Source organism: Ornithorhynchus anatinus, chromosome 5 (genome assembly GCF_004115215.2).
Source record: "Ornithorhynchus anatinus isolate Pmale09 chromosome 5, mOrnAna1.pri.v4, whole genome shotgun sequence".
Classification (NCBI taxonomy): domain Eukaryota; kingdom Metazoa; phylum Chordata; class Mammalia; order Monotremata; family Ornithorhynchidae; genus Ornithorhynchus; species Ornithorhynchus anatinus.
The window spans coordinates 12,200,610-12,218,665 of NC_041732.1; the positions used below are offsets into that span (position 1 = coordinate 12,200,610).

Below are 18,056 nucleotides of genomic sequence, written 5' to 3' on the forward strand. Positions count from 1 at the left end.
TGCCCCAAAGTGGCATGAAGAAACTGTCAGTGAGTTCAAGTAGATATTCATGAGAGGAGGAACCATCACACTGTTTCTTAAACATTCTCTGGTACCAACGCAGGAGACTGATTACTGAGCAAGATGGACCAGAGAATACAATCAAGCCTTACTGGCTCACAGAACTCATAAAAAACACCATTAAAAATGGAAACAAGAAATCAATCCACCCTCACTCAAAACCCATGATGTTACCTTATGTTTTCACGTTCCCAACGTATATCCCGCTAAGTTGACTGATGACAACCCTTTGGATTCAGACTGTTCTCAGCGTTGGGGTAGATACAGGGTAATCAGGTTGTCCCACGTGAGGCGCACAGTCTTAATCCCCATTTTACAGATGAGGTAACTGAGGCACAGAGAAGTTAAGTGACTTGCCCACAGTCACACAGCTGACTTTGAACCCATGACCTCTGACTCCCTACCCTGTAATAATAATAATAATAATGGTGGTATTTGTTAAGCGCTTACTATGTGCTGAGCACTGTTCTAAGCGCTGGGGTAGACACAGGGGAATCAGGTTGTCCCACGTGGGGCTCACAGTCTTAATCCCCATTTTACAGATGAGGTAACTGAGGCACGGAGAAGTTAAGTGACTTGCCCACAGTCACACAGCCGACAAGTGGCAGAGCTGGGATTCGAACTCATGAGCCCTGACTCCAAAGCCCATGCTCTTTCCACTGAGCCACGCTGCTTCTCCTGTATCTACCCCAACGCTTAGAACAGTGCTCTGCACATAGTAAGTGCTTATCAAATATCAACATTATTATTATTATTATTATTACAACACTGCTTCTTAAATAGGGTTCCAGTTTCTCTCACTTTGGGTGAGCCGTGACACATTTTTCTTTCATTTTTCTACGATCTACAGCTACAATTCAGAATTATGTACCTTGAATTCAGCCCTATCACGCTGGGTAGCTCTACTCCTGGGTCCAAACAAAATGTTTTGTTCTCCAATGCGGACACATCAACCCATCAAGGGTATTTATTGAGCGCTTACCATGTGCCGAGCGCTGTACTAGGCACCTGGGAGAGTACAATACAGTAAAGTTGGCAGACACGATCCCTGTGAAAAGGGATCTTACAGACACATGTTTATGTGGGTCTAAAATACGGTTAAGTGAAATAGTTACGAAGCAAGGTAACGTAATTCAGAAATCCTCAGTTCAGGAGGTCAATACAAATTAAGGGCTCGTGGGGAGGGAGAGAGAAAGGAATAAGAAGAGAAAGAGATTGTGACTGGCAGATTTAATTGCTGGTTTTGCTGGGGGCATTAGATACCTCTAATTAGTTTCACTTGGTATTTTAATTATGGATAGAGGAGCAGTCAGTTTTTAACTCACTGGAATTTTGTAGGTTTAGAGAACAAATTTCTTCCTAGTGAAATCTCCTTATAGCAAAGGGTTTGGAATATTCTGAAAAATGCCCGCAAAAACAATCGCTTGCTCTATCCAATGATTATCATGACTCTGAATTACATTAGTGCCTTTGTTTCCTCTCACTTCAATAAGGTTCTCACTGCAGGCCATATCTGCTATATTGAGGTTTCATTTGCAGTCTCCTTTCAATTCAGCAGTGAAATGAGATCTCGAGTCCAGGCCGGATGTTCTAAGCATTGATGAAAGATAAAAACCACATCTAAATCCAGCTCCCCTACAATACTATTGCTTTCCTGGCAAGATACCTAGATTTTCAGGATTTCTGAAGACTAGCAGGTTCAAGTAAAATTTGCTTCTTAAGAGTAAGAAAGAATTGTTTGTGTGTACACAGGCTCAGGTAGAACCGGAACAGGCTTTAAAGGCATTCGAATCAGTTCCCTCCCCATTACCTTACTGTGCTGATCTTCTACTAAGATCCAATCCACACACTTTGCTCCTCCAACGCCAACCTCCTTTCCGGACCTCGCTCTCGTCTACCCCACCACCGACCCCCTCAGGTATGTTCATTCATTCAATAGTATTTATTGAGCGCATACTATGTACAGAGCACTGAACTAAGTGCTTGGAATGTACAAATCGGTAACAGAGACTGTCCCTGCCCTTTGATGGGCTTACAGTCTAATCGGGGGAGACGGACAGACAAGAACAATAACAAATAAATAGAATCAAGGCGCTGTACATCTCATTAACAAAATAAATAGGGTAATGAAGATATATACAGTTGAGCGGACCAGTACAGCGCTGAGGGGATGGGAAGGGAGAGGGGGAGGAGCAGAGGGAAAAGGGGAAAAAGAGGGTTTAGCTCCGGAGAGGTGAAGGGCGGGGTAGAGGGAGCAGAGGGAAAAGGGGAAGCTCAGTCTGGGAAGGCCTCTTGGAGGAGGTGAGGTTTAAGTAGGGTTTTGAAGAGGGGAAGAGAATTAGTTTGGCAGAGGTGAGGAGGGAGGGCATTCCAGGACCGTGGGAGGATGTGGCCCAGGGGTCGACGGCGGGATAGGCGAGAACAGGGGACGGTGAGGAGGTGGGCGGCAGAGGAGCGGAGCGTGCGGGGTGGGCAGTGGAAAGAGATAAGGGAGGAGAGGTAGGAGGGGGCAAGGTGAGGGAGAGCCTCGAAGCCTAGAGTGAGAAGGTGTCCTCCCTCTGGCCTGGTATCCGACAGACCCTCATTCTCCCCACCTTCAAAGCCCTTCTAAAATCACATCTCCTCCAAGAGGACTTTCCTAAGCACTCATTTCCTCTACCTGCCTTCCCCTCTGCTAGACTGTGAGCTCGTTGTGGGCAGGGAATGCATCTATTTTCTGTTATTCTTTACTCCCCCAAATGCTTAGTGGAATGCTCTGCACACAGAAAGCCCCCAATAGATAAGACTGACCGAATGCCCGTGCACTTAGATGTGTAACACATAAGCACTTTGATATCCCCGTGTCATGGCCCTTATGTTCAAATCCTTATACTCTACTCTCCCCGATCTCTAGCTTATTTTAATGTTTGCCTCCCCCTGTAGATTGCAAGCATCTCGTGGGAAGAAACTGTGTCTACCTGTCTATTCTATTGTACTTTCCCAAGTGATTAGTACAGCGCTCTGCATTCAGTGCTTAATAAATACTAGTGATGGAGCAGTTCCCAAGTGACGCATTCATAAGCAATGGACAACAGGGTATTCGTCCTCAAGTATGGGATGGATTAGGGGAAAGAGCAGAGACCTGAGTTCTAGTCCTAGCTCTGTCACGAGCCTCCTGTGACCCTGGGCTAATCGCTTTACCAATCTGGGCCTGAGTTTCCTCATTCTGTACAATGTGGGTCCACGTGACGTCCACGTAAGCCAGAGAAAGTGTCTGATCTGCTAACCTTCCATTTATCCCAGCTTAATAATGCCGCAAGACACACAGAGCATAAATGCCACGAGAGGCAGCATGACCTAGTGGAAAGAACGTGAGCCTGGGAATCAGGAAACCTGGATTCTAACTGCAGCCGTGTGACCTGGGGTAAGTCACTTGACGTCATTATGCCTCAGTTACCTCGTGTAAAAACGGGACTAGAATACTTGTTCTTCCTCTCTCTTGACTATAAGCCCCATTTGGGATGGGGACTTTATTGGATCTTCTTATATTGTTTCTACCCCAGTGCACGGTACAGTGCTTGGCACCTAAAAAGTTTCTAAACAGCACAATCCTTATTAGTAATACTGCAATTATTATCACCTCTTAGGCAAGTTTCTGGAAGTATCACAGGGCCACAAGGGGAATGGAGGGGGATAGATGGATTTTAACGCAACTTTTAAATCTAGGGGAAATGAGCTAATTTTAAACTCTGACATATTCATCTATTTCACATCCTTAGTAAAATAAGCAATCAGCACTGTGAGGAATGAAAAATCTACGATAAAATGATAAGATGATAGGATCGTACGACAGAGCACACATTTATTAGGAAAAATCATGCCAAGCTGTAGGCAGCACCATTTCTGGACTTGGATTTGCACCCAATTATCACATCCTCTCAATCCCCCACACACTTATGTACATAGACATAACATTTATATTAATGTCTCTCTCCCCCGCTAGACTGTAAGCTCACTGTGGGCTGGGAACGTGTCTACTAACTCGTACATCGTACTCTTCTAAGCGCTTAGTACAGAGCCCTGCACACAGTAAGTGTTCAATAAACACCACTGATTGATTGACTGATTGGTCTAATGGAATGGCCAAAATCATCAGACCCTGGTTCTGGTCCTGGCTCTGCCTCTTGCCTGCTGTGCTACCTAGGACAAGTTACTTAACTTCGCTGTGCTTCGTTTACTTGATCTGTAATATGTAAAATAAATATTAAACATGTATTGCAATTATTCACATTATTATGATAATCAATGATACAAAAATAAACAGTAAAATAAAATGTCCTTCTCTTTCGCAGACTGAGAGCCCCGTGTGAGGAAGCGACTGTGTCCCTCCTCCAGGATTAAACACAGTTCTTGGCACAGAGTGCGCACTTAATAAATACCACTATTATGAATTATTCAATACTTTTTGTACCTGCTAAAATTGACAACTTGGTGAATGAAGGAAATGATTGGGTTTTTCTTCTTGGTAAAATTAAACAATTAGTGGATTAAGGACATGTAAGGAATCGATCAATCAGTGGCATTGATTAAGCACTTACTATGTGCAGAGCATTGTGCCAAGTGCTTGGGAGAGGACAATATAACAGAGTTATCAATTGTGTTCCCTGCCCACATGAGATTATAGTCTAGAGGGGGAGACATTAATATAAGCAATGCAATTTATTTTAATTGTAGTAATCTTAATTTGAAAAATATAAATCAGTTTAGCTATTAGCATAGTCAAATGACTGAAACTAGATTCCAAGCACTTAGTACAGTGCTCTGCACACAGTAAGCGTTCAATAGACTGTGAGTCCATTGTTGGGTAGGGGTTGTCTCTATTTGTTGCTGAATTTTACTTTCCATGCGCTTAGTACAGTGCTCTGCTCACAGTAAGCACTCAATAAATATGATTGAATGCATATTTATTCATTTTTATTCATAAATATGATTGAATAAATGAAAACTGCGAAGTAAAAGTAATAATACTAATGTTGGTATTTGTTAAGTGCTATGTGCGGAGCACTGTTCTAAGCACTGGGGTAGATACAGGGTAATCGGGTTGTCCCACGTGAGGCTCACAGTTAATCCCCATTTTACGGATGAGGTAACTGAGGCACAGAGAAGTGAAGTGATGGTCAACAGGAATTTTACAGTGGGTCAAATTTTATTTCTCCTAATCTAAAAGTCACTAGTTTATTAAAAAGTAGATGGTATGAAATGTGTTGTGCCTGGATATGTAAAATTGTAGCAAATGAGAAGATGGACATGGAGAAGGGAACACATGACAAAAATCCCCTTTTTTCAAACACCAGGGAGCAAATGAAATTCAACATGGATGGATACAAGTTAGAATAACAGAGAAAATAGCAAAAAGTAAAATGAATAGCTGGTTAATTCCTGAAAGAAATTAACTTAGAAAACAGTAATTTCTCCAAAAGATATACTTTTAAAAGACAGTAAATTCTGCAAAAGAATCACATTTTCCATTATCCATAAACAGTAAGTGTTATGGTGCATGGTTGATTATATGCCAGAGAACTAAGTGTGAACAAAATTATAACTAAGTGGAGCTGGGTTGTAAAGGAAAGCAAGTGTAAAAAGAAAATGGAGGCGACAAAGAAAGGCCAAGTTATACGGTGTCTACCTTGTAATACTATAAAATTCACAAACTTCCCTCCCTGGTGTTAAATTAGAGAAGCAGCTTGGCTTAGTAGATAGAGCAGGGGCCTGGGAGTGAGAAGGACCTGAGTTTTAATTCTACCCCACCACTTGTCCGCTGTGTGACCTTGGGCAAGTCACTTCACTTCTCTGTGTCTCTGTTATCTCACCTGTATAATGGGGATTATGACTGTAAACCCCAGGTGGGACATGGACTGTCTAACCTGATTAGCTTATATCTACCTCAGTGCTTAGTACAGTCCCTGGAAGAGGAAGTACTTGATAAATATCATAAAAAAAAAATCTCTAGAGTAAAATCCCTATATTCCTGGGAGAGGCATGGGGGTAGGGAGGAATCAATGGTACTTATTGAGCACTTCCTGAGTGCTGAGCACTGTACCACGTGCTTGGGAGAATACAACAGAGTTGGTAGACACATTTCTTGCCCACCAGAGGAATTCCCCCTTCTCGGACGTCGTACCTCCCCACCTTCGAGACCGTCCTAAAACCCCACTTACTCCAACAAACCAACCCAGACTAACAACAACATTAATAATAATAATAATAATGGTCGTTTTTTGTTAAGTATTTACGACGTGTCAAGCACCATATTAAGCACTAGGGTAGGCACCAGATGATCAGGTTGGACACAGTCCCTGTCAAATATGGGGTTCAGAGTGTAAGGGGAAGGCAGAATAGTAGAAAAGCAGCATGGCGCAGTGGATAGGGAACAGGTTTGGGAGTCAAAAGGTCATGGGTTCTAATTTTGGCTCTGCCACGTGTCTGCTGTGACCTAGGAAGCAGCGTGACTCAGTGGAAAGCGCGCGGGCTTGGGAGTCAGAGGTCGTGGGTTCTAATCTCAACTCTGCCGCTTGTCAGCTGTGTGACTTTGGGCCTCAGTTACCTCATCTGTAAATTGGGGATTAAGAAGACTGTGAGCCCCAGGAGGGACAACTTGATCATCTTGTAACGCCCCCCAGCACTTAGAACAGTGCTATGCACATAGTAAGCGCTTTAACAAATGCCATCATCATCATCATTTCACTTCTCTGAGCTTGGGTTACCTCATCTGTAAAATGGGGATTGAGACTGTGAGCCCCACATGGAAGAGGGACTGGGTCCATTTTAGACTGTTAGCCTGTTGTTGGGCAGGGATTGTCTCTGTTGCCAAACTGTACACTCCAAGCGATTGGTACAGTGCTCTGTACACAGTAAGCACTCAATAAATACGACTGAATGAATGAATTTGCTTGTATTCACTCCAGTGCTCAGTACAGTGCCCGGCACTTAGCGAGCGCTTAACAAATACCATTACCATTATTATTATTACTATCATTATTAGGTATTTACTGAACAGATTCCAAAACTTATCAACCCTTCAGCCACTTCTTAAAGTTATGTATTTATTCCTGCCCATCCTCAGCACCTGTGTCAAGTTATTCAGTGGAAGAGTCAATTTTCTTCACTTTATTCCCACCTTTGTAGTCTCTCCCAGTGCTTAGCATGGTCTCTAGACTGTAAACTCACTGAGGGCAGGGAACCTGTCTACCAGCTCTGTTGTACTGTACTCTCCCAAGTGCTTAGTACAGTGTTCTGTGCATGGTAAGCACTCAGTAAATACCACTGATGATGGCACAGTGCTCTGCAGACAGTGATGCTTAACATTATTACTGTTACTTCGAGTCCATCACGGGTGGCTATTTCTAGACCTGTTTTCTCCAGGAGACTGTGATCGCCTTGTGTGCAGAGCATGTGTCTTCTGCTTCTCTTGGTCCTTTCCAAATGCTTACCTTGTATTCTGAAGTGCTCAATAGAGCCCTTTTTTAATAAACACACACAAATTACTTTCGTTCCTTCCACTCTGAATCACACACATGCACACGCACGATCTTTGCTACCCTTTGACACCTTTATTCCCTCCCTTGGATAACCCATTCAATTTCCCATATCACCCAAGGTATCACCCTGCATGCCAGGTTCTTTAATTTCTGCGTCTTTACTTAATTTCTTTTCTTCTGGCTTTCCAGTTAATTTTGCATGACTTCGAAACGAAATCAAATTGAACAGGTCTAGTTTGCTACACAGGCTCATTAAGGCAAGGAAGGCACTGGACTGCAACAAGAAAACAGAACCATCACTTAAAAATCATAAACATCCGGGTCCCTACTATCAGGCGATGATAGTGTTTAAAAAATAGTTCCTCTGCCTGAGTCATTTTCTTCTATTTCGCTTTAGGATTGCATTTTTCGAGGCATATTTTTACAGCTTCTTTACCAACTCTTTCATTTATGGATTTCTTTCCTGTTGTCTCCTGTCTGAAACACCTTCCATCTTCTCAACTGCCACTCGTTTGCTGTGTGACCTTGGGCGAGTCACTTCACTTCTCTGCACCTCAGTTACTGCGTCTGTTAAATGGAGATTAAAGACTATGAGCCCTAGGTGGGGCAGAGACCGTGTCTGACCTTGGTTCTACCCCAGCTCTTAGAACAGAATTCATTCATTCATTCAATAGTATTTATTGAGCGCTTACTATGTGCAGAGCACTGTAATAACAATAATAATGTTGGTATTTGTTAAGCGCTTACTATGTGCCGAGCACTGTTCTAAGCGCTGGGGTAGACATAGGGGAATAAGGTTGTCCCACGTGGGGCTCACAGTCTTAATCCCCATTTTACAGATGAGGGAACTGAGGCGCAGAGAAGTGAAGTGACTTGCCCACAGTCACACAGCCGACAAGTGGCAGAGCTGGGATTCGAACTCATGAGCCCTGACTCCAAAGCCCGTGCTCTTTCCACTGAGCCACGCTGCTTCTCCGCTTCTTCTCTGCTGCACTGTACTAAGCGCTTGGAATTATTACTATTACCGGTTGTAAAATGGGAATTAAGTCGTGAGCCCCGGTGGGACGTGGACAGTGTCCAACCTGATTAACCTGTTTCTACCCCAGACCTTAGTACTGTTCCTGCCATACAGTAAAGGTTTAACAGATACTCTGAAAACAGAAACAAAAACCACCAAAACACACTTCCTCTCCTTCAAAAGAATCTCAAATCCCACTCCTCATTATCACATGTTCTGTCCGAGCCTCCCCCAGTTTGTGGCACTCCACTTTACGGAATGTAGATCGTTATGAGCAGGGAATGTGCCCGCTAATTGCGTTATACTGTACTCCCCCAAGCGCTTAGTACGGCGCTTGACTGATTGATTGCTTCTTCCCTTCAAGGCGCTCCTCTTCTAAGGCTTCTAAAAAAGCAGACCCATGCTAATTAAGTCACAGAGAATGTTCCCCTCTCACAACTCTTAACGAATCATCACTCTGCCATTCATATACTATATTTAGCTACAACACACCCACACACATACTTCTCTTAGAAAGAAATGTATATAACCATTTGCCTTACGACCTACGAAATTCAGCTTCTCAGAGGGAGGTGTTCCGTGCCTGCCACTGGGGGCCGTGATCTGACGGCACGCCGATCAATAACGATGGATTTTCTATTTCGCTACGGAAAACAGGTCACTCTATTTCTTATGCGTCTCTCCTGTAAATATTTAACATGCTATTTTGCTTCCTCTAACATAAAACCGGCAATGCAAATAGTAAGCCGGGGCTATGTGAAATGACCCTGGGAACTTCTGCTTCTGAAATTCACTCTGGGAATTAATAGCCCAGTTGCCAGGTACCTTGCTATTTCAACCTATTATCTGTGACGCTACCCACGGCATCTAGTTAGGGTTTTAATATACAGAGTTGAATTATAGCTTGGAACCTTGAAAATACAGAGAAAATGCAAGATTATTTGCATTTATTGTTCTTCCCTTGGCCCAGCGCCCTAACGTATTTTTAATCCCACTACGCACGGTGGATTTTTAGCACTGGCATTTCATGTCGGTATTTTCGGAAGGCCAATAACCCCGCACACATTTACTGGAAGAAAGCAAACTCTAGAACAGGATGGGAGAACGGGCTCCTCTGCAAACCTTTCTATCCCTCGATTGTGAAGCAAATAAGTCAGGCGACATTGGAATGCTCTTATCAAATGTTTCTGCCAACAGGGCTCTCTCTGGGTCACAGTGAAATCGCCTCCAACTCCACTGCTTAGACTCCGTCACCCACTGAGACCAAAGGTAAAGATCATATTCTCACCTGAGTACTAACACATTTACCGAAATGGGCTCTGCAAATCCTAAACTACGCTTCGCTTGCTCTCCTAACACGGCCACTAGATATTTGCTAGGTGAGAGACAGTGCCAGTCCCTCAGAACTCTGAAATTCGTTTGCCTTTTAATAATAATCATGTTGGTATTTGTTAAGAGCTTACTATGTGCAGAGCACTGGTCTAAGCGCTGGGGTAGATACAGGATAATCAGGTTGTCCCACGTGAGGCTCACAGTTAATCCTCATTTTAATGAGGTAACTGAGGCACAGAGAAGTGAAGTGACTTGCCCACAGTCACACAGCTGACAAGTGGCGCAAGTGGCACTAAGCCAAACAAACCAGAGAAGCAGCATGGCTCAGTGGGAAGAGCCCGGGCTTGGGAGTCAGAGGTCATGAGTTCGAATCCCGGCTCTGCCACTTGTCAGCTGTGTGACTGTGGGCAAGTCACTTCACTTCTCTGTGCCTCAGTTACCCCATCTGTAAAATGGGGATTAACTGTGAGCCTCACGTGGGACAACCTGATTACCCTGTATCTACCCCAGCGCTTAGAACAGTGCTCGGCACATAGTAAGCGCTTCACAAATACCAACATTATTATTATTATTATTTACTGAGCACTTCCGATATGCAGAGCACTACACTAAGAACCGGCATGGCTTAGTGGACAGAGCACAGGCCTGGGAGTTGGAAGGACCTGGGTTCTAATCCCGGCTCTGCTGCGTGTCTGCTGTGTGGCCTTGGGCAAGTCTTAACCCTCCCAGTCAGGTTTTCAGTAGGTGCCTCAGCGATATTTCCACTACTTGTTCTCTCCTCTGCATAGGATGGTCTAGTAGCAAGAGCACGGGTTTGGGAGTCACGTGGGTTCTAATCCCAGCTCTGCCACTCGTCTGCTGTGTGACCTTGGACAAGTCACTTCTCTGTGCCTCAGTTACCTCACCAGTAAAACGGGGATTAAGACTGTGACCTCTCTGTGGCACAGGGACTGTGTCCAACCTGATTGCCTTGTATCTACTCCCAGGCTTAGTTCAGTACCTGGAAATAGTAAATGTTTGACAAATACCACAGCTATTATTATTGTTGTTATTATTACCATACAGCAGAGTTGGTGGTCATGGCTCAGAGGAAAGAGCCCGGGCGTGGGAGTCAGAAGTCATGGGTTCGAATCCGGGCTCTGCCGCTTGTCAGCTGTGTGACTTTGGGCAAGTCACTTCACTTCCCTGTGCCTCAGTTACCTCATCTGTAAAAGGGGGATTAAAACTGTGAGCCCCACGTGGGACAATTTGATCACCTTGTATCCCCCAGCACTTAAAACAGTGCTTTGCACATAGTAAGCGCTTAACAAATACCGCCATTATTATTATGTTCCCTGACCACAAGGTGTATCGTAGAAAGAGCACGGGCCTGGGAGTCAGAGGACCTGGGTTCTAATCCCTCTTCTGCCACCTAGCTGAGATATGACCTTGGGCAAGTCACTTCACCTCTCCGTGGCTCAGTTACCTCATCTGTAAAATGGGGATTAAGACCGGGAGCCCCATATGGGACAGGGACTGTGTCCAACCTGATTGCCTTGTACCTACCCCAGTGCTAGTACAGTGCCTGGCACATAGTAAGCACCGCTTTTCCTCACCTCCCACTCCCTTCTGCGTCACCCTGACTTGCTCCCATTGTTCTTTCCCCCTCTCCCAGCGCCACAGCACTTATGCATATATCTGTAATTTTGTATACATCTGTAATTTTATTTATTCATATAGATGTGTGTCTCACCCCCTCTAGACTGTGAGCCCATTGTGGGCAGGGACTCCCACTCTTTATTGTTGTACAGCGTCATGCACACGGTAAGAGTTTAATAAGTACAACTGAATGAATAAATGAATGGAAAAAAAGGGGCTGACAGTCTAGACAGGGAGGCAGATATTCATATAAATAAATAATTCATAGCTATGACATGTACATTTAGAGAGACTCTGCCTAAAGGGCAGGCGTCCCAGAATCTGGTGAAATCACAAGCTCTATTTACAGCAGATGGTACATAATGGTCTGTTCAGTACGGTAACAAAGAAAGGCTGCCCGTCTTTCTTACAGGCAGTCTGAGGTGATGCCATCATTTTCCACACTGGAAAAAAAAACCAGCCCTGTGTAATTTGAATACCATCTCAAAGATGTGGCATTTCTACAAAATGGACCTCCACACGGTTCAGAAAACTGACAAACTGTCCACCCAAAAGCTCCTAGAATACACGGTCTAGCTGATGCTCAAAATCTGCCTTAGAAAATGTGAGTCACACTGCAAAAGACCAAAACGGATAGGTAGGGAAAGAATCTAAATAACGGAATTCTCGGTTGAAAAAAAAAGCATCTCAAATATTCATCAAACCGACAACCAATCAAAATATATTCAACTAAAGCCTTATGTGTTCGGCTCTAGACCAGGGCTATTTGGCAATAATGATGTCATCCCCGATTCCATGAGCTACTGCCATCACTGATGGAGGTCAAGACTAAATAAAGGAAGTTGGCAAATCTGTGAGCAAACTGCACCCTCGCCGGCTCCCCGATGACCCATCGACTGTTCCAGGAATGGGAAATAGGGCAATTTTGCACTGCCTCAAATTCCCAGAACAGTTGGAGGACATATAGGTTGCCAAGAAGCAGTGCGCCCTAACGGAAGGAACCCGGGGCTGGGAGTCAGAGGACCCGGTTGGTTCTTAATCCCAGCTCCGCCATTTGACTGCCGTGTGACCCTGGGCAAGTCACTTCACTTCTCTGGGCCTATAAAGATGAGGTAATTGAGGTACAGAGGAGTTAAGAGAGTTGCCCAAAGCCACATATAAAACAATAACTCGACTGTCAACCACAGTTCCTCCTGACCCCTCCCAAAGGGGTATTTTGAGCGACGCTTACTGCTCTCCCCAGAACTTCCCAGAAGCAAAGGAGTTGCTCTCTGGGGATGGGCCATCCTCGGTCAGCTGCTGAGAGAGGCAAAGACGTCTCTCTCGGGATGGCCTAGTGGAAAGGACACGGGCCTGGAAGTCAGAAGACATGGGGTCTAATCCTGGTTCAGCCACTTAACTACTGTGTGACCTCGGGTGAGTCACTGAGCTACTGTGCCTCAGTTACCTCATCTGAAAAATGGAGATTAAATCCTCCAACTTAGTCTGCGAGCCCCTCGTGGGAAAGGACCTGTGTCCAACCTGATTATCATTATCTAACCCCGCATCTGGAACGTAGTAAGCGCTTAACAAGTGCCATACAAAATAAAGTGGCGGGGCTATGATTAGAACCTAAATTTCTTTGATTCCCAGGCTCGTGCTCTATCCACTGGGCTACGAAGCTTCTCTGTATCAAAAAATATCAATCATAGTAGACTCTCAACGACCACTCTGACCCATCGATTCCCATCAAATCAATGCTTTAATGGAATGTGCCCAATCAATGGTATTTATTGAGTGCTTACTGTGTGCAAAGAACTGTACTAAGCACTTGAGAGAGTACAATGCAACAGAGTTGGTAGATTCTATCTGCATTCAGCACCCAGCGTTATTGGAAGAAAAGGGGCTGGGATGGTGAGCTCCCAAGTACTTTCCACATTACAGTGCTCTGCATACAGTAAATAACAGTAATGATTATGGTATTTGTTAAGTGATTAATTATGTGCCAGGCACCGTACTAAGTGCTGGGGTGGATACAAGCAGATAGGGTTGGACACAGTCCTTGTCTCACGTGGGGCTCACGGTCTCAATCCCCATTTTACAGATGAGGAAACTGAGGCTCAGAGAAGTGAAGTGAGTTGCCCAAGACTACACAGCAGAGAAGTGGCGGAGCTGGGATTAGAACCCATGACCTGATTCCCAAGCCTGTGCTCTATCCACTACACCATGCTAGCACCGATTGTCCTCTAATAGAGAAGACACACTCGAAACACCTCATTAAGGAACATCTGTGAGACAATAATCAATCCATGGAATTTACTGAGGGTTTACCGTTTGCAGAGCACTGTACTAAGCGCTTGGGTACTCACCCACTCCCACTCTCTTTCTTGCAACACCACCAGACGCTGAATCCAAACAGGCTTGCATTTTGGGATGAATATTCCCCAGTTTTCTACCAGAGTCCTAGCCAAAACTCACAGGGAAAGCTCATGTTTTGGCAAAACTGAGCGTATTAGAGGATTACATTACTCACGGTGGGATTCTAATTTTGTCCCGTACATGCAGTTGAAAAGATATACGTGCGAGGACAACCCACGTCTGTGTTCCGAAAGGGTTCCTTTTCCCATTTTTGCATTTCCACTAACTGCACTTGTCATTTTCTAATATGCCTCTTGGTGTCCTAATCGCCCTGAAATCTCTACTCGAAGAGACCAATCCCTCTCCTGAGTACAGCATATCAGGCTGATGGGCCGGGTGCTACTGACTCCCCCAAATCCATCAGTGGTATTTATCAAGTGCTTACCGTTTGCAGAGCACTGTATTAAGCGCCTGTGAAAGTACAATAAAATAGAGTTGGCAGACATGATCCCTGCCCACATGGACTTTATCATCTACAGGGAAACACAGACATTAAAATAAATTACAATTTGTTGGTATAGAGCACCGCCTGAGGTTACATCGGCTCTGTTACGAAAACATTTATTCTGTCATCCTGGCTTGAAAACATCTCTTTCCAGCTGTCTATAGAGCAGCGCCGGGGATGACGCCAGGATAGCCATTCTCTTCACGTGACTCTTCCGGCAATGCCGTGTGGCGATGAGCGAAACTTCGTCGGGAGAAACTTCAGGGTGCACTGCCATCAAATACTCGTATTTTGTGAACAGGGAGTATAAGGAAGAGAGATTAACTACTAGGAGGGAATGACTCTCTTAATATCGCACAGCAGGAACAAAGTCATAAATAGAACCAAGGAGTTTTAAATTTTATTAGACAACAAAATGCCTCACTTCAGCTTCACAATTTTTCCATTCGGGGCGCGCTGGATCGATCTGACCAAATATTAAGTTTTGCCTTTGTATCTGAAAGGCAACCTGAGCGCAAGAGAAAAATGAACACATCAAATCCTGCAATGATGTGATACAGCCAATGTTTAAAATATGGACAAAATGAAATAAGGCCCAACATTCAAGTCTTGAAAAATACAGTACTACACTAAAGTAATGGAACTTTAATTACAGAACCACAATTTCAGTACATAAACCATTCACTGTTTTAGTTGCTTGATGTTACAAATTAGAACCTTGTCCGGTAATGACCCCTCTAGATTGTAAACTCATTGTGGGCAGGGAACAATGTATCTACCCACTCTGTTGTATTGTACTCTCCCAAGCATTTAGTACAGTGCTCTGCACACAGTAACCACGATTAGCTCCCGACTTGAGCAGAAGCAGAAACCAGGAACAATTCAAAATATTTTCCCTCTAATTATAAATTGTGGTATTTGTTAAGCCCTTACTATGTGCCAGGCACTGTTCTAAGCGCTGGTGTGGATACAAGCAAATAGGGTTGGACTCAGTCCCTGTCCCACATGGGGCTCAAAGTCTCATCCCCATTTTACAGATGAGGGAATTGAGGCCCCAGGAAGTGAAGTGACTTGTCCGTGGTCACACAGCAGACAAGTGGTGGAGCCGGGATTAGAACCCATGGCCTTCTGACTCCCAGGCCTGTGCTCTATCCACTACACCAGTTCCTTTTAGGCAGGGACCCTGTCTACCGATTGTTATACTGGACTCTCCCAAGGGCTTACTCATTCATTCAATCATATTTATTGAGCGCTTACTGTGTGCAGAGCACTGTACTAAGCGCTTGGAAAGTACAATTCAGCAACAAAGAGAAACAAACCTTACTCAACAACAGGCTCAGTACGGTGCTCCGTACACTATAAATGTAAACACGATCGAGTGATTCTTCCAAGTTACGTGTGCTTTGGGTCAGATTCTAATCCCGGCTCCGCCACTCGTCAGCTGTGTGACTTTGGTCAAATCGCTTAGCTTCTCTGTGCCTCAGTTATTTCATTTGTAAAATGGGGTTTAAGACTGTGGGACAACCTGCTGACCTTGTATCTACCCCAGAGCTGAGAACAGTGTTTGGCGCATAGTAAGTGCTTAACAAATATCATAATTATTATTAATTATTATTATTATTGCTAAAGATTTCCTTAATGATCCAGTCACCACATCTGTCACATCCTTCCCTACCCTACCAGGGCTTTCCAATGGAGCTAGGTGCTCTCCCCATGACAATGGGTCCTACTGCTCAGGGAACAATGGGGGATTTCAAACAGAAGTCACTGTGGGAGACACACAGATGTGTGTGGGTGGCAGAAATAGCTACCAAAACAGATTTCACCGGTTTTGAAACATCACACCTGAACAAACCTCTCTGTGTTGCTCGTGTTGTAATACTTAATGATTCCGACGGCGGCATTAAATTTTAACTTTAACGATTACTCCGAAGGGAAGTGGGCTGGCTAAAAGTCCAGCTGCATGACCTGTGGCGGAGATGCTTACTCTTCCTATCTCACAGCGTCTTTGGTCGGAAAATACAGACCATCCCTACCTTCCTCTTGAGACAGTTGAAAATCTCAGTTACTGTAAAATCATCAACGGTATTTATTGAGCGCTTACTAAGGGCAGGGCACTGTGCCAAGCATTCAATCATATTTACTGAGCGCTGACTATGTGCAGAGCACTGTACTAAGCACTTGGGAGATTACAAGCACTTGGAGAAGCTGCAGGGCTCAGTGGAAAGAGTTCGGGCTTGGGAGTCAGAGGTCGTGGGTTCGAATCCCAGCTCTGCCACTTGTCAGCTGTGTGACCGTGGGCAAGTCACTTCACTTCTCTGGGTCTCAGTTCCCTCATCTGTAAAATAGGGATTAAGACTGTGAGCCTCGAATGGGACAACCTGATTACCCTGTATCTACCCCTGGGCTTAGAACAGTGCTCTGCATATAGTAAGGGCTTAACAAACACCAACATTATTATTACAATACGACAGAGTTGGCAGACTCAATCGCTGCCCAAAATGAGCTTACAATATAGAGGGGGAGACAGACATTACATATATAATTCATATGTAATTTAAAGATATGTTACATAAGTGCTGTGGGGTGGAGGGTTACCTGAGCTCTCTGGAGTTTTTTTAGCCAATCATGCATTCATTCCTTCAATCACATTTATTGAGCGCTTACTGCACACACAGCACTAGACTAAGTGCTTGGGAGAGTACAATATAACAATAAACAGTCACATTTACCGCCCAAAATGATCTTACAGTCTAGAGGGGGCAGACAGATATCAATGCGAATGAATAAAATTACGGACATGTCCACAAATGCTGTGGAGCTGGGAGGGTGGGGGAGAGCAAGGGGAGCAAGTAATAATAATAATAATAATGTTGGTATTTGTTAAGCGCTTACTATGTGCCGAGCACTGTTCTAAGCACTGGGATAGACACAGGGGAATCAGGTTGTCCCACGTGGGGCTCACAGTCTTAATCTCAATTTTACAGATGAGGTAACTGAGGCACCGAGAAGTTAAGTGACTTGCCCAAAGTCACACAGCTGACAAGTGGCCGAGCCGGGATTCGAACCCATGACCTCTGACTCCAAAGCCCATGCTTTTTCCACTGAGCCATGCTGCTGTGGGATATGAGGAAAAGTGGGGCTTAGCCTGGGAAGGGCCTCTTGGAGGAGATGTGCCTTCAATAAACTTTAGAGCAGGGGGGTAAGGGGTGGAGAATAATCATCTGTCAGATTTGAGGAGGGAGGGCATTCCAGGCCAGAGGCGGGATGTGGGCTAGGGGTCGGCGGTGAGACAGGCGAGATCGGAGCACAGTGAGAAGATTCGCATTAGAGGAGGGAAGTGCGTGGGCTGAATTTTAGAAGGAGAGAAGTGAGGCGAGGTAGGAGGCGGCAAGGTGATGGAGAGCTTTAAAGTCAATGGTGAGGAGTTTTTCTTTGATGCAGAAGTGAATAGGCAACCACTGGAGTTTTTTGAGGAGCAGGGTGAAACGACCTGACTGTTTTGGTAGAAGAATGATCCGGGCAGTACAGTGAAGTATGCACTGGAGTGGGGAGAGATAGAAGGCAGAGAGGCAGGTAGGATAGGATGAGTGATTGTATTAATGTTGGAGCAGTCTGGATGGAGAAGAAAGGGTCGGTTTTAGTGATG

General features: G+C 44.6%; 2 long non-coding RNA genes across 3 annotated transcripts in view; one reads left to right on the forward strand and one right to left on the reverse strand.

Moving 5' to 3' along the window:
* The window catches only part of LOC114812142, a 71,495-nt gene that overhangs the window by 18,627 nt on the left and 34,812 nt on the right, over window positions 1-18,056 (reverse strand). The window lies entirely within an intron of this gene.
* LOC103169844 overlaps window positions 9,133-18,056 on the forward strand; it is a 38,893-nt gene continuing 29,969 nt past the window's right edge. For both annotated transcript variants that reach the window (XR_003759779.2, XR_003759778.2), the window contains exons 1-2: window positions 9,133-9,252; window positions 9,793-9,864. This is a non-coding gene — a long non-coding RNA (uncharacterized LOC103169844). The remainder of the gene's footprint in view (window positions 9,253-9,792; window positions 9,865-18,056) is intronic.